The sequence below is a fragment of the Camelus bactrianus genome, chromosome 2, assembly GCF_048773025.1.
Source record: "Camelus bactrianus isolate YW-2024 breed Bactrian camel chromosome 2, ASM4877302v1, whole genome shotgun sequence".
NCBI classification, from domain to species: domain Eukaryota; kingdom Metazoa; phylum Chordata; class Mammalia; order Artiodactyla; family Camelidae; genus Camelus; species Camelus bactrianus.
The window spans coordinates 120217847-120234156 of record NC_133540.1 but is presented as its reverse complement, the minus strand read 5'-3'; positions in this window follow the sequence as shown (position 1 = coordinate 120234156).

Genomic DNA, 16310 nt, shown 5'->3' with positions numbered 1-16310 from the left:
TGTTTCCATGAAAGGCCCAATCAGGTCAATTATGTTAATTCCTTTAAGAAGTGAAATCATTCAGATAGCTGAGTTTATAATGACAAAACCACCAGGTTTAGTTGGGAGACAACATTTCTCATTTTTTGACAGATGGTTTTAATGTTTTCACTAGACTGAACACTATGACAAAGCCAATTTTTTTGTGGTCGTAAACAATTGAATTTTGGCAATTTCATACTGTTCAGTCTAGTAGATACTGCCCAAGGATCATTAGGGAAAGAAATAGACTGTACATTATTTTTATGGACGGTTTAAATGATTTTCTTCTGATCTTTGAAGACAGGGAATACACATGTACACAACAAGCACACAATACACGCACATATACTCACAGACACATGCACACTCTATCTGTCTGTCTGTCTGTCTATCTATCTATCATCTCTGAATTGCAAATCTTTCAAACCTACAGAAAAAAGGTTATCATCTCAATTGATTGACAATGTCAAAATGTGAACGTTCATTAGGCCCAGAGTTTATCTCCCTAGTTACTAAACAGCAACATCTCTCTATTCTGATCCCTGATGAGACTTAAGTTCTACCATTTTAAGTTCTGACTACATACCCCTTATTAAAAATAATTGTACAGTGGAGTAGAAATTAGGAGAATCGACTTTCTATCATGGGTTCTGTTGCTAATTTCTGAGCAACATTTGACAAGCCCTTTAACTCTGAAGTTTTGGATCTAAAAATTAGAGATAACGAACATAGGTATTTTGTTGTATGATTATTTTAAAAATAAAATAAAGTAGTTAAGTATTATATAATAAATATGAAAAATCATCACTGAGGTCCCACAATGAGCAGGTAATATGCAGAGAGATTTCACACACTTTGTTTAATCCTAACGGTAGCCCTGTGATAGACATTATCTTTGCATTTAAAGAAATGAGACTCACCTGTCAGAAGTTAAGCAGTCTGTCCAAATGTAAGATAGGCACTTAACAAATATTTTATGAATCAATTGATGAATTACTCCCTAGTCCTCTTCTTTGGCATCCCTCATATTTAATTATTTACATAAAGTAGAACCTTGCCAATATAACATAGTGTGTCTAGAGGGAGATCTATGCTAAATAGAAAAAGTCTGAATTATGAAATTTTGGATAAATACAAATTCACCTAAATTTCCTTCCAACTTCAGAGTTCTGCTTATTTGATCATAGTCATAGGGTATACATAGTATATAGTGATATCAAATTAAGTTTTTCTTATCATTTTAATTATTATCTAAGAATATTTGACATTCATTCATTCAGCCAATCAGCAGATGTTTAAGGGGCACTGTGCTAAGTAGTGAGAATTCAGTGAAGAACAAAACTAAGTAGTTTCTCTCTTCAGAGAGTTTCTAGAATCGTGAAAGAGATGAATATTACTCAAATTGTTACAAAAAATTGTGAATTTGCCACTGTGGTAAGCATGACTCTACTGAGAGAGACTAGAAAAGGAAGGTTGACTTTAATAAGAGAGAGAGGGAAAACTTGAACTGAAATATGAGGAGTGATCAGAGGAAGGAAGTATGTCCAGGGCAGAAGGAAAAAGATCTTTATCAGGAGAGATAGCTGGAGTGATGAGAATGAAGAAATTCCTGCTGCAGTGTTAGGTGGTCAACATTGACTGTGGCTGGTCTTTTTTCTTTCCTACAGAATTAATTAGGAGAAACAGAAGCAGTAGATGGAGATCAGAATGAGTAGAGGGTGGCACAAAAGGCTAGGAGTACCCTTCACAGGTGAAACAGATGCGGTAGGGGATAAATAATCCTCTCTTCTCCAAAACTGAAAAAGAATGTTTTCAGGTAGAGAATAAAGATGCAGATAGGGCTAGACTACAAAAGGTTGGTCTTGTAAGTGACTTTAAAGAAATCTACCTTTATCTTAGAAGTAATAAGAAATTAGTGAAGGATTTAAGAGTACAGGTTGTAGATGACATTTTGAAAAGCTGTTTCTAGTTGTTGCAAGAAAAACGGATTGGAAAAGGAGAATGGTTAGGAAGTTATTGTGGAAGTGTAGGCAAAGAGAGCAGTTGGAAGATGGTGGTGATTGTGGTAGTGGTGATGGGGAGACACAGACAGACAGGAGAGCTGTTTTGTACATAAAATGGACAGAATTTGTTAAAGGGTTTGAAATGGGGAGTAATGGGAATATGGAAAATGACATGTCATGGAGAATGATGGATGGTGGTTTGATTTAATGAAAGAGAAAAAACTAAAAGAGAACCAAGTTTGGGGAGGAAAGATTACAAGTTAGTGTTTGAGTCGACTGAATCCTAGATGCCTTTGAGGTTGGCCAATCATTTGTCTCCATATTAACATTTCAAAATTAACTCATACACTTGATTTATCCCAGCCATATTGTTTATGCTAACTAATTACATGGCAAACTTTCAAGTCTACCTGTCAAGTAATCATTATAAATTTTATAATAGTGGCCTATAAATCAATGTAGCCTTAGTGTGCTTATAACTCTCTAAACCACTGCTCTATTCAGATATTATTTTAGATTTTTAAGAGGTGATTTTTTTTTTGTATTTCTTATGTATGTGTTGTGTTTCTGTGATGTCATCACCATGCCTTCTGAGCAGCTCTTACGGAAACCCTCTTTGAAATAGCACAGTGGGATCTGATGGCTATCCTTCTTAAGTTGAAATAGAAGTGACTTTTTTACACTATCATGCATGAGAGGATTCATCAGCAACACCATGAAGGTTTCACAAAGGCAGGGAATCATGTACAGCCAAGTTTTTCAAGAAGAGACGCTTGGAATGATTTGCATAGGAACACTGAGTTTAGAAGGAGCTGCAATTTCATCAAGCTTACCTTGCCTTCCAGTAAGGCCACAGGAAAAACACATCCCATTACAGAAGAATGTGCCCTGGATTTAAATAAGACTTGGAAGAAACTCCTTTACTTCTTTGCCTAGGTTTCCTCCCCAAATTACCCACTATTTGTCACCCCAAAAGTTTTTCTTTACTTCAGATCTAAGATCTACTTGCTGGTGGTGAAATCTAGTTCTTTTCCTTCTCTTTCTCCTCTTTCTATTTTTTCTTCCTGAATGAGTGGTTATATTGAGGTAATATTCTAAGTTCAAATATATCAACTGTTTAAGGCAAATATACAAAGCTAAAGATATTGCATTTTAATTGAAATCTAAAGAAAAATTTACACTCACAGGAAATAGCTTAAAATATTTTCCTGCAATTTGTTTGGAATATACAAGTGGAAAGAAACATTACAATTTCTAAAGTAGATCGTGGAACTCAGACACAGATAACTCTCAATTATACCTGCTGATGGAGAAAAGTCTGCGTAGAGATACAAAATCGCCAACCAGTAATTTCAAATGTCTTCACTAAAGTTTTATAAGGGCAACACTGAACTCATTTTCACACCTGTTCTTTTCTTTAGCCTCTGCCCTTCTGCTTAAGGAGTGTCTAACAATCACAATGACATGGTTAATGTCAAGAAGAATAAAAGAAGGAAAGTGAAAGAAGACAGTAGAAGACTGTAGAAGGTGTGCATCAATCAGATCTGTTTACAATATGCTTAAAAATACAATTTTGTATTAAGTACAATGTATATTACAATATTGTTCTTTATCAGAAAGAGATTGATGTAAGAAGAGGCCTTACTGGGCCTAGTAATTTCCTCCCGATGGATGTCTTGAAACTTAAAACACACTTGGCTCTGCTGTAAAAATAATTCTACATTGGACTCATGTAACACTGCCTCTGAAAATCTTCCAGGGCTGGAAAATTTATGGTATGTCCATTGCTCTTTTGGGATAAACACATTTCAGAAACCCTTCAGCTTTGTTTTTGTTTTTCATTTTGTCAAAACAACAAGAACAACAACAAACAAAAATTGAAAGTGTGAGTACAAGATTACTTAGGATCCAATGAATCTGATTGTTATTTCAAGGGCTAAGATAAATTATCTGCAGTTATATGGAGACTATATGGCTGCATGGACCAGGAGATTTAGGTTGTCTTAAAGACACACTTTATATTTTTAGTGAAAGCCACTGCCATGAAAATTTTAATAAAACAGTACTCTTTTATTCTAGTGATACTGATTAATGTGCATCATATATCACATTTGAGTCCCATCAAGATTTGAAACCCATGAAATCTAAGATTTCAAGCTTTAACAACACAGAATCATGATATCCTAGAAACAGAGAAGACCTCCCTCCAATGCAGCAATTCTTTGTGAAACACCCAGAACAAAATGTAGCTGAAGCCTCTACTTGATACTCCCATTGATGGAGAACTTACTACTTAACCACACTAATTCCGTCTCTGCAGTATTGCTGTATCTCAAACACCCACTTTATATGTATCCAGTTTTATCCTATCTGTTGGTCCTATCCCATTGGGGCATCACAGGATGTCCTTATTTCCATAACCACATTTTCAAATATCATAAGACAGCTAGTCTAGTTCTACTGATTGTTTCCTAGAAAAATAAATACAGTTCCTTCCAGGATTTTATGGAAGACATGATTCTCAGCTTCTTGGTCATTCAGATTTCCCTCATCTGGAAATACTTGATTTGGTCAATGTCCCTCATGGTGGCCAAAATAATACCTTAGAGGTGGTTCTAATTACATGCAGTAATTTGAAGCCTCCCTTATTTTGTCATCTCCCTTATTTGAGATGCTAAAAATCTATTAATATAAAGCAAAATCATCAGGTGGTTTTAAAATTAACCCTATTCAAAACAAGATATCTTTTAGATTGCTCTTTTTTTATAGTTCTTTTTTTTAAACCATGTGAAATATACAAGCATTAAAATGCATAAATACTAAGCAATTTTACCAAGGTAATACATCTGTTTAATCAACACCCTCTCACAATGTAAAATATTTCCATCTTTTCAGAATGTATTCTCATGTCTCCTTGAAAACAGTTCCCCATGGCCCTAACACATGGACAACCCCTGTTCTCATATATATTTTTCTTTATCTTAGTTTTTCCTATTCTTGAACTTCAGATAAATTAAGTCTGTTGAATCTGATTTTTTTTGCTCCGAATTAAGTCCACAATGTTGTTTATATCAGTAGTTTGTTCCTTTTGATTGCTCAGTAATATTCCATTGTATGATTATATCATAATTTGCCAATCTTTTGTCTAATTGATATAATTTGGATTGTTTCTAGTTTTCACTATTGTGAATAAAGCTGCTATGAATTTTGGTGCACAAGTCATTGTATAGACATGTACTTTCATTTCTCTTGGAAGTGGCAGTGCTGGGTAGTATGAGAAATGTATATTTAACATATAAGAGATGGTCAAAATTGTCCCCAAAGTATCTTTACCATTTTGCATTCCTACCATTTATGTATGAGCATTCCAGTTGCTCCAAATCCTCAGCAGTATTTGGTACTGTAAATCTCTTTATTTTAGCCATTCTAGTTAGTAGGATGACCATGCACACTGGTCTTGTCTGGGACAATCCAGGTTTATGTTCAAAGTTCCTGTTTAATTCTTTTTCTTTCTCTCCCTCTCTCTCTCTTTGGTGAGAACATTTAAATTCTACTCTTTTAGCAAATGTCAATTATAAGATGCAGTGTTATCAACAATAGGCACCGTGTTGTATATTATATTCTCAGGCTTTATTCATCATATAACTGAAAGTTTGTCTCCTTTCACCAGCCTAACCTTATTCTTTCCTCAGTCCCCCAGGCCTTCCTTGGCAACCACTTTTCTACTTTTCTGTTCTCTGTTTCTGTAAATTTTACTTTTTTTTTTTTTTTTATTTTTTAGATTCCACACATAAGTGAAATGATGCAGTATTTGTCTTTCTCTGTCTGGCTTATTTCACTTAGGGCATTATTACCCTATGGGTTCATTCATGTTGCCACAAATGGCAGTGTTTCCTTCTTTTTTAAGACGAAATAATGTTACACTATATATATTTAGTTTTTCTTTCCCCATCCATTGATAGACACTCAGGTTGTTTCAATACCTTGGCTATTGTGAAATTGTGAATAATGAATGCCTCAGTGAACATGGATTAGAGATAACTCTTTGAGATAATTATTTTGTTTGGGTGTATATTGTGAAGTAGGATTGACGGATCATATGATAGTTCTATTTTTAATTTCATGTGGAACCGCCATACTGTTTTCACAGTGGTTGAACCAGTATACATCTCCACCAACAGTGTCCAAGGGTTCCCTTTTCTCCACATTCTTGTCAACATTTGTTGTCTTCTGTCTCTTTGAAAATAGACATCCTAACAGCTGTGAGGCCAGTTTAATTCTTAATAGTGCTCCTTTTGCTCTTGAGGGTGTACCAGTTTGGAAAATAAATTATATGATCAACCTGGTTAGTCAGAGACCCTGATATAACCTGTACCCTAATGGAGGTGGTAAAAGGGTCATGGCTGCAGGTACCAGGAGGTATTTGAAGGCAAAAGAAACATAGCAGGCCATATAATCCACATATGCTACTGAGAGGTATAGTTTCCGGAAGCTGTCTCCAATGAGAGTCACATGTTTTAGAAACAGCTGAGCAAACTGCTAACCAATTTATGCCATTAGGAGTCATCACTGTTAGAAATTTAACTAGAATCAACAAATAGCACCAGATCGGAGATTCCTTAATAACTAAAGTTCTTTGTGAGTTCCCAGCATGGAAAAGTTTCCAGCACGGTAAAGCAAGTTACTCATGCACGAAAATTTTCCAAAAGCTTAGTGGCTTAAGATAACAATAATTATTATCTCATAGTTTCTGTAGGTCAAGAGTTTAGGCATGACTTAGCCAGATTTTCTGCTTCAGGGTCTTACTAGGCAGCAATCAAAAGCCAATAAGCTGTCTCCTCATCTGTAGGCTCAACTGGAGAAAAATCCACTTCCATGTTCACTTATGTTATTGGCAGAATTCACTTCCTTGCACTGAAGGGCTTGCACTTTGGTTTTATCGCTGGCTATTGGCTGGAGGTCACCAGCTCTAAGAGGCTATCCACAGTTCTCTGCCATCCAGTCCTCTCCATAGGCAGTTTACAACATGGCAGCTTGATTCTTGAAGGTCAGCAGGAGAGCAAAATCTGTTTGGCTAGCAAGATTAAGTGTTATATAACATAATACGGAAGTGACAGCTTAACATTTTTGCCATATTTTTTCTGGTTAGAAGCAAGTCATAGGTCCCACCTATGCTCAAGGGAGATTACACAAAGACATGAATTTCAGGAGGTGGGACTCACAAGGTCACCTTAGGGTTAGTTCTCTTCCACCCATAACATTTTCTTAACAGGGCATTAGAAATTACTAAGTTTTCATTATCTACACTTTTCTTGGGGCAAAGGAACACTTTTTTAGATGGAAAGCTAATTGGGGTGGGGGCTTGAGCTATCTATTACAAATTTAATTTTAAGCAGTGGCTTAGTTTTTCAGGAAATTCTCTCTCTCTCTCTATTTCTCTATCTCACATTTTTCCGTATTTAGTTTCATGTTTAATTCTTCCAAATGTCTTCTCTTAATATTTCTTCTACTAGCCCATGGTCAAACTGCATTAAGCTTTTCTTGACTATCTCAGTTCACAGGAATTTCTCTCTCCTCTTCAAGTCGATATACATAGATTTGAATTCTGACTCTATCACTTACTAGATTTTATGACCTCGGGTGGGTGATTTAACCTTCCTGAATATCAACCCTTTACTGGCAAAGTGGGAATAGTATTATTTGCTTCACCTGCTTCTTGAGAAATTGAAAGGTAATTATACACAAGTAGCCTGGCCCCTAGAACATTTATTGTTTGCTTTATTCCCCTCCTTTTCTTGCCTTTCTTTACTCCCTCTATCATTTTTAAACACTCAGTATACATTAGTCTGCATAGTTCATTGTGTTATGTGTATATGTACATGAATCTGGGAGATAAATGTAATGATCACACATTGCATTTTGTTGGGTGGTAATCTGAAGTTAGTTTCCAGCTGTGATGATGGATTTATGCTGGTCCAACCACATTCTCTGCTCCCAATCTCTGGAATAAGTTGCAACAAATCTGTGAGATGACTAGGCATCTTACCCTTAGCCAATATCCATCACTTTATTAGACAATTCATTTTGTGATGCCTCTCCTTATTATTCTGGGTCCTGTTATTATCCAGTCTTAGGGCCTCTCTCTCCCCCATGCTTCTTAATAGCCCTTTGGAACTCTCCAGGGAGGAATACGTTCAGGGTCGTGGTTTATGGTTTTAAGCAGCAGAGAGCTTTTTATGATACCTGCCCGAGAAGTTTTAATTATGTAAATTCCTCATTATATAATTCCAAGGGGAAAAAGTATATTCTTTAAGGAACACCCTGGCACTTCATTTTTAAAGTCCACTTCCCTCAAATTAATACGAAGTAGCATAACATATCCCCCCCCCTCAAAAAAAGAATAACTTTTATGAATTTTCCCCAAGAGTATTTTAAAAAAGATATTCATTACATAAATAAAGACAGAGACTTAACCTTGTGACTTTGTAATTCCAGATGGAATGAATAAGATATAGAGATCTGAATTCTAATTCTGGTTCTATAACTAAGCAGCTGGTTGACTATGAGTTGGTCATCTTATCATCCTGAGCACCCAGGTTTTTCATTTATTAAATGAAAAATTTGGAGAAGGTGATTCTTAAGTTCCCATGAGATCTACAATTCTGTAATTTTGGAAAATTAGTTGATTTTGCTAATTAATTCTTTCTTATAAAATTGCATTCATTCATATTTTATTGTAACTTTCAGCTTTCTTTCTTCATTCCCAAGTTTGTGTATGTGTTGGTTTGAGAACAGAATAAGTCTGTTAAAGTCACATCAGGAGTTTTTACATATAAATTTGTGCTGGTCAGGAGGTATAGAAAGATAGAGATTTCCAGCTAAGAGTAGATAATTAGGAATCCCTTTTGAACAGACTTACTTCAAAGAGAATAGAACTTCTCTTTGTTATCAAAACCAAGGACACAAACCAGAACACCGAAATCAATTAGCAAGAATTTCAGAACTGAGTCCAAAGAAAAAACTTTAAGTTGCTCTCTGAGAAGTAAAGAGGCAAGCATAGGGGAAGACCATAGGTATCTTTTAACATTAAAGTAGTAGAAGTTTGCATGTGAACAGCAAAATTGTCTAGCAAAATCTAAGCACATCCAGTAACTGACTTCTACATTCTTGAGCTACAGACCTTCTTCCTGAATGTGTAGAATATTAATGGATGGGAACGATGGCCAGCATATGTCTATCCACTGGTTCCCGGTACTGACCATGGGCACATCTGACAAGGCTAATACCCAATCATTCAAATGTGCCTGTAGGGGCTCATTTCTGACCTGCAGTCTGTTCCATGCTGACTGCAAATGTAGTCTGTCTTCTGGGGCCTGCACGGCCACCATGGAGCTTGTCACTAAGCAATTGGCAGAGACATCGTTACTTTGCCTTCAAAGTTGCATCATGTCTTTAATCAAATTTGTGTTCTTCACTTCTGTGAAATTCATGGTCCTCCTACTGTTCATTTCTAAATTTCAGAAGGAGATCCTTGTTTTTTCCCCCCAATTGGTAAGAACTGGTAGAATCCTCAAGCCCCAGAGCACTGGCATCAAGGTCACCACCTTCTACAGTGCCCTTAGTTCACAGAGCAAATGAAGAAAGTCTCACACAAGGAAGTGACTTGCTCCAGGTCAAACATGAAAAGACAGAGCTGGAATGGTAACTCCTATTCCTCAGCTTCCGGTTCTGAGGGCTTTCTCTGACTCCATGCTGTGTCAGTGTGATCCCCTGGGTAAGCTTCACTCTGATCTTTTTTAATATGCATCCTGCTATAAGTGAAACAGTATTACCTTCACAGCTCATTATTATCATTGATCCATATATGTTGAACTTGATAAATGAGCAACAAGTAAGATAAATAATTATAGTTAGACATGCTGTCCTTTATACTGATTTTGTTCAAAGTACTAATCTCATATTGTAAGAGCACTTTGTAGATTTAAAAAGCACATTCATATATTTGACCACTTCGATATATGTTTTTTTTCCATTTTGCTATGAATTCAGCAAAATGATTGGACCCAAAGGCTGACAGTGACAATAATAGCAGATTCACCTTGTTGTACAGAAATATTTACTTATCCAAGTGTAGGTGTGAAATGGTTAATCTAAGCATCCTGATGAATAGAGTGATGCCTTAGATATATTATCTAAACTTTTTTGTTTGTTTGCTTTGAACTTTTAAAAGTGAATATATATATATATGCTTTGAACTTTTAAAAGTGAATATATATATATATATATATATATATATATATATATATATATATATATATATATATATTTCAAAGACATTTCAAACATAGGAATCCATTCAACTTCCCATCCCACCCTACAATCCAGTTATCAAGGTTTTGGGTAATGCTGAAGTAACAATATTTTACACTGAACTCAATGCCAGATGTTTAACTTAATTTGGTATACATTTTACTTATTTCATAAAGAAGTTCAAGCCAATTACAATACAAATCAAATAAAAGGAGAAAATTAAGAACATGTAAAAATAAAAAATATATATAGATCATTAAGTCTGGGTTAGATGTTAATTGAATTTCACATTCATGTCTCAGCTTCCAAGAAACTAAAGCTAAAAAAAAAAAGAGAGAGAGAAAAATCGTGTTTGTGTTATACAATATTTATAAAATATCAGAAAGATTCAGGCAATATCAAAATGATTTAGACTTCTAAATACACTGAAACACTCAACACAGAAGTATTAAAAATGATTTACTTTCTTTAGCAATTGAAAAGGCATTTAGGGTATAGCAAGACCTTGGCATGTTGTATTGAATATTTCTTAGTTTGCTGCAATTGGAAGATGCAGAATTTATACAGTTAATTGCCTAATATTCTGGCACTTTGGAAAGACTAGAATAGATTATCTCCAATGTCTCTTTTAGTTCTAATTTCATCGACTCTGATTCACATGGAGGCTGTGAGTGACTGGCATTTGTGAATTTCAGATTTAGACCACTTTGGCCTCCAACAGTGCCAGACATACCTTAGCGGGTATTCAACGAACGAGGCATTGATGGCTGTAGTGACCTCCCTTGGATGGCAATTGCTTTTTGATGTTGAGTTCAGTAAAATCAGGGTGCTCCCACTTGAAGTTTCTTCATCTCTCCAACTCCCGAAGCCCTTCCTCCCTAGGATGCTCTTCTTCCTTGCTCCACAAGTCAAGCTACTGAGTAAGTGCATCCCAGAGGGAGGGAAAAGTTATTTGGAAGAGGCTGGACTCTGTCAGATAAGTACAAACTTTTATAAATACCTGGCTTGGAACTGAGAAAGAAGGCTTTCAAATCAAAGTGCTAAATTAAGAAGCTTAATTTTGCCACTTCAGCTGACTGAGTTGTTTATGGGAGGGTTTATGCTAACAATTCCCCGGCATCCACAGGGGATCAAGAGCGGAAAGTGATAAGATAGCTTCAGGGGGAGGAAAGGACTGTCTCACTCCAGTAGCTCTATCTTCAGAGAGCGTGCGGGGAGCGCTGAGTCTGGGTCTGTTTCAGTCCCATGCTGGTACACAGATAGCTACAGCATACTGACTTCCTCCATACTGTGCGCTCCTTGGAGAGATGGAGCCAACACTTAGGCTTCTTGTGGACTTCTCCAATTTATCATTACATATATAATAATAGAGAGAGATTTATTTGTCTGGGGAAGAAGATAAGCATTGTTTTTGAACAATAAGGACACTAAATTGGGATTTATACTACGAATCTAATTTCATATTCTAACAGTAACTGGCTGAGAAAATTATATTTACTCTGGAGCAGTTTTTCCCATCTGAAGACGGGAGTTAGAGCTTTTTTGTGGTCTCCATAATGCTCTGCACACTAGAAGTTCCTTATTATGTCATTCTAATATTAAATATAGTTCAAGAATATTCCAATATATTTATGTATTGAAGTCCTCAAAATCAATTTTGGAACTGGACTTGGTAATTTTACTTTTGGAAATTTACATAAAAATAATAAGACATTTGCAGAATTATTTGTCTATCAGAATGTTTATTTCAACATTATTTAAGTAGTAAAAGTTGAGAACAAACTAACTTCACAATAAAAAATGATTATATGTATAAATCACTGTTTATCCATATGAAGGCATAAGGTATACCTATTTAAATTCATATTGCTGAAAAATATTTAATGGCATAGAATATGTTCACCATGAATTTCAAATAATAACATCAGATTACAAGCAGTAAGAAGATATCTCAATTTTGTTAAAGATGAAAATGAGTATGTTAAAGATATATGTTTGTGAAATGGAATAGAAAAAAGCCTGGAGAACTCTATTTCAGAAATTTCACCTGTGTTTATTTCTGTTTTGGTAGTTGTTGATAGTTTTTTTTATTATTATAATACTCTATAATTTTCAATGTTTCCACGATGAAGTTTGATTACATTTGCAATCAGAAATAAACATGATTAATTTCATTTAAATACTGCAGAAAAAATAATGCATACAACCCTCCTTTTCTTCACCTTCCTACCTCTTAATAGCTCAGAAGCTTGAAGAATCTTCAAGTACTGTAACAAATGATATGCCATCTCAACAAGTTGTGAAAAGTTGAAATCACTCCCATTTATTTTGTGTGTGAACCACAGATGTCAGGGCTAAAGGACTCCAGAAGCCCTCTGGTTTTCTCAATTCATGTTATAAGGTCTCAGGAAAACTAATGACTTGTCAACTGTCATAAAACAATGGTCCAAGGAGTTACAAATATTAAAAACCTAAACTTTACAGACCTGACTCACAATGAGGTACATAGCACAAAGCCATCTGAAAGGAATGTAGTAAAATAAAAGAAGTGAAACTATTAAATGATCTAAGATTAAGATTCTTAAAAGTCTGGGTCTATTCCCTCCCATGTCAAGCAAATAAACGCAAATATCTTTCTAATTATAAAGAGTACAAGTAGAATATTTGGGTTTCACAACCTTTGGTGAATATGAAATGGTCCATTCTTCTAGATTTCTGCAGAAGTATATCTGGATAACATGGTATCCAAAAAGCATTCCATTAAATCATTTAGCAATCTAAGTAAAAAGGTAGCATTTCATTATTGACTTTGGACAATTATATGCATTCACTTCTGTCCATAAGCTCAAGATGCATTTCCTGGTCATGAGGTGTTGCAGCTCAATGACTGTGCTTTGACCATTTGTGGCCAGTGTTTGTCCCCAGGACACAAGTCACACGGGGCACAACATGGCTAACATCCAGAAAGATCACGAGAACCACACAACTGCTTTGGCACCCCCTAAAGAACTGCTCAGCAAGGAGCTTGTGTTTGCTGACCATCTGGTTGGAAATCCTGGCAATAATTTGTTTAATATTACATTTAATATGATGTCTGTCAGTAGGAAGCATTTTGTGGGATTGTAAAAATCACCATGGTAGTCCATGTGAGGTAGACTCTTATTATTATCTTTGCTTTCACTTGCTCATTAGTTTCTGGGAGATTAATTCTCGACTATCATCTTTCATAGTCAGTGTTTTCTTATTAGAATTTGGAATTCAACATACCCATTCTTTATAATCTTAAATGTTGGGAGACTAGATGAGTTAAAAGGATTATATAGAATTATCAAATTTTAAGGCATTTGAGAATTTTAGAAGCTATAGGAGCCATTAGTCCTGATTTTTTTAACATGACTCCAAATGTGAACTGTTCTATCCAAGGACCTAAATATTTCAGAATACATTTATTCATTGTAGTTTCTAGAAATATATGTGCCTTAATTAGATGTTATCTAGGCTAGAATCTCATATCAAAGATGAGGAACCTGCAGTTTAGGAAGATGAAGGAATATTCCTAAGGCCATAATGGCAGAATGGGGCCCAGTGCCATTTTAGACCCAGGTTCCATGTATTTTCTTTTAGGTTGGTCATACTTTCTCATGCTTCTTGAAGGGTTTTAATACAGCTCTAGGGGACTGGGGTAAATACGAAAATTTTGTTGTTGTTGCAATTTTTAAGCATTATTCATTTCATTTTTATGCAATTTTTAAAGGTTACACTCCATTTACAGTTATTATAAAATACTGGCTATGTTCCACACGTTGTATAATACATCTTTGTAGCCCACCTTACACCCAATAGTTTGCACCTTCCACTCTCCTACCCTTATATGGGCCCTCTCCCTGTCCCCACTGGTAACCAGTAGTTTGCTCTCTCTGAGTCTGCTTCTCTTTTGTTATATTCACTAGCTTGTTATATTTTTTAGATTCCACATATAAATGATTTCACACAGTATTTGGCTTTTTCTGACTTATTTCACTCAGCATAATGCCCTCCAGGTCCATCCATGCTCCTGCAAATGGCAAAATTTCATTCTTTCTAATGGTTGAGAAGTATTCCATTGTATATATTTACCACATCTTCTTTATCCATTCTTCTGTTTATGGACACTTTGGTTGCTTCCATATTTTGACAATTGTAAATAATGCTGCTATGAACATTGAGGTGCCTGTATCATTTTGAATTTGTGTTTTCGTTTTGTTTTTTGAATATATACCCGGGAAAGGAATTGCTGGGGCATATGGTGGTTCTATTTTTAGTTTTTCGAGAAACCTCCATACTATTTTCCACCGTGACTGCACTGTGCAATTTACATCCCTACCAACTGTGTACAAGGGTTCTCTTTTCACCACATTCAATATCTGCAAATCAGTCAGTGTGACAAACCACATTAACAGGGGCAGGTATAGCTCAGTGGTAGAGTGCCTGCTCAGGATGCACAAGTTTCTCAGTTCAATCCCCAGTACCTCCATTAAAAACAAACAAACAAACAAAAACAAACCTAATCACCCCCCACTAAAATAAATAAGTAAAATAAAATAAATTATACAAAATTCAAAATAAATGTCCTAAAAAATTAATTAAAAAACACCACATTACCAAATTGAAGAATAAAAACCATATGATCATCTCAATAGATCCAGAAAAGCCTTTGATAAAATTCAACATCCATTAATGATAAGAATTATCCAGAAAGTGGACATAAAGGGAACATATAACAACATAATAAAGGCCATAGGGAAATATATTTAATACCTTATAGCATCTCACAGTGAAAAAGAATATGAAAATGAATGTATTTATATTAATGTATGACTGAAGAATTGTGCTGTACACCAGAAATTGACACAACATTGTAAACTGACTATAGCTCAATTAAAAAAAAAAAAAAGGAGATAAAAGCCATATACAACAAAGCCACAGCTGGCATCATACTCAGTGGTGAAAAGCTGAAAGCGTTTTCTCTAACATCAGGAACAAGACAAAACGCCCACTTTTACCACTCTTATTCAACATAGTTTTGGAATTCCTAGTCACAGCAATCAGAGAAGAAAAGGAAATAAAAAGAATCCAAATTGGAAGTTAATAAATAAAACTGTCTTTGTTTGTAGATGACATGATACTATACACAGAAAAACCTAAAGGTGCCACCAGAAAACTACTAGAGCTCATCAATACATTTTATAAAGTTGCAGGATACAAAATTAATATGCAGAAATCTATTGTATTTCTATACAGTAACAATGAACCATCAGGAAGAGCAATGAAGGAAACAATCCCATTTACCACTGCATCAAAAAGAACAAAATGCCCAGGAGTAAGCCTACCTAAGGAGGCAAAAACCTGTACTCTGAAAACTCTAAGACCCTGATGAAAGGAATTGAAGATGACCCAAGCAGATGGAAAGGTATACCATGTTCTTGGATTGGAAGAATCAATACTGTTAAAATGACCATGCCACCCAAGGCAATCTACAGATACAATGCATTCCCTATCAAAATACCAATGGCAATTTTCACAAAACTAGAACAAATAAGTATAAAATTTTAATGGAAACACAGAAGACCCTGTATGGTCAAAACAATCCTGAGAAAGAAAAACAGCTGGAGGAATCATGCTTCTTGACTTCAGACTATACTACAAAGCTACAGTAATCAAAACAGTATAGTACTGGAGCAAAAACAGACACGTTGATAAATGGAACAGGATAGAGAACCCAGAAATAAACCCGCACTTATGGTCAATTAATCTATGACAAAGGAAGCAAGAATTTACAATGGAAAAAACAGTCTCTTCAATAAGTAGTGCTAGGAAAACTGGACAACTATGTGTAAAAAAATGAAATTAGAACATTCTCTAGCACCATATACACAAATAATCTCAAAATGGATTGAAGATCTAAATGAAAACTTTTAAATATCAATTGTATAAGAT